The 1,915-nt window shown below is 46.3% G+C and overlaps 1 pseudogene; it reads left to right on the forward strand.

Moving 5' to 3' along the window:
- Positions 1-429: 429 nt before the first annotated feature.
- On the forward strand, positions 430-768 carry LOC102759959 (annotated as a pseudogene).
- Positions 769-1,915: the final 1,147 nt, after the last annotated feature.

The raw sequence follows: 1,915 nt of genomic DNA on the forward strand, positions 1-1,915 counted from the left end.
AGTTATATGACTGTGTATGGTGTCAGTTGGGTATGAGATTAATTGCATGACTTCTTAGTCCATTATATAATGTCTAATCATTGGGATGTACCCCTGAAATGAACCTAAGGTTGTATGTCAACTGTCAATTGAAAAATGTTTTAAAATTCCTTAGGACCATGTTACCTTCACAGAGACATATTTTAACTTAAGTATGTTTTGTAGAGTTTGTTCTAGAAGAGAGATCTAAATAAAAAAAAGAGAAAAGTCGAGATTTATAAATTTGCAACATAAACCAAAGGTATCCACAAACAACCTTAAAATACATAAAGATAAAAGCCAAGGTAAAATGCATTTGGAAACTCTATCCCCTGTCTTTCGATACCAGGACCGAAGTAGCAAGAGGCTCTGAGAAGCTGTGGCTGTTGCTCCTTGGACCACGGAGGGGTCATGGCCGAGCTCCCGTCGAAGGTGCACCTCACTTCGCACCCCTTCTTCCTTAGGATCCATGGGCCCTCGGTGTACGAAGACGATAACCATCGCACATGGTTGCACCTCATCATGGAGACAGAAGGTGTCCTGCAAGTACGGTTGCACCAGGAAGACATTCCCATTGGGTATTTCGCACTCACCACCAGTCCGCTGACCTCGAGCACCATGCCTTTTATGTGGATGCTCTACGCTGATAGCAAGTACGTGGACTCCATGTGCAGGTTCTGGCGCATCGTGCACCACATCAAAGAGGATGGAGTGGAGGAAATGATGCTTGAGCTGATAGACAACTCATAGGACATGTGATGGGGTCTCTGGCTCATGTCATCCTGAGCCCCAGTCATGCTGGTATGCTGGTGGGTCGTATATAGTTCTGTTCACCTTTTTAAGAAGCTCTGCTGTTCTATCTGCCACCCCCTGGGTGCAAGGGCACATTGATGTCTCTCTCTGTATCTCTGTCTTTCTCTATCTCTTTCTTCTTGTTCTTCTTCTTTTCTTCTTCTTATCCTTTCTCTCTGTCTCCCTGTCTATCTGTCTCCATGTCGCTCTCCCTCAAATCAATAAAACCATTTTGAGCCATGCTGGTGTTTATCAGTGGTTGAGGGACAACCTATGAACCCGGAGGTCATGGTTCGTTTCCTGGTCAGGGCACAGATAAGAATTAACCAATGAGCCCTAGCTTGTTTGGCTCAGTGGGGAGAGGGTTGGACTGTGGACTCTGGAAGGTCCCAGGTTCCATTCTGGTCTAGGGAACGTGCTCTGGTTATGGGCTCGATCCCCAATAGGAGGCGTGCATAAGGCTCCTGATGTATGATTCTCTCTCATCATTGATGTTTCTCTCTCCCTTCCTGTATGAAATCAATCCTATATAATAAAAGCCTAATAGGCTAAGTGTCCAGTCAACCGGTCATCTGTTCCACCAATCAAAGCATAATATGCAAATGATATACTAAAGTTGCTCAACTGATCACTATGACATGCTTTGACCACCAGGGAAAAGACATTCAGACTGGTAGGTCAGCTTGCTGCTGGGGTCTGGCTGATCGGGACTGAGTGAGACGGGCTGGACATGCCCTGGAGCACTCGTATGGTTCCGTTCCAGCTGGCCAACTTCCCACATCTGACCCAGGCCCCGATCGCACATCAGTGGTGTCCCTTGGCCTGGCCTGTGCCCTCTCGTAATCTGGGATCCCTCGGAGCATGTCAGAAAGACCGTTTCAGCCAATTCCCGCAGGCCAGTCCAAGGCACCACACTGGTACACAAATTCGTGCACCAGCCTCTAGTAAAAATATTTGAAATAGAGAAAGAGAAAGAAAAAGACCTTAAGCGTGAAAATATTAGCCCAGGCCGGGTAGACAAGGCTTGAAGACATACCTGGAAATAGTTTTCATTTCAATGACCAGCGTTCGCATTGTTCGATCTCCTGAGGTTCGTCAATAAATA

This window comes from Myotis davidii, unplaced genomic scaffold (genome assembly GCF_000327345.1).
Source record: "Myotis davidii unplaced genomic scaffold, ASM32734v1 scaffold340, whole genome shotgun sequence".
NCBI lineage: Eukaryota > Metazoa > Chordata > Mammalia > Chiroptera > Vespertilionidae > Myotis > Myotis davidii.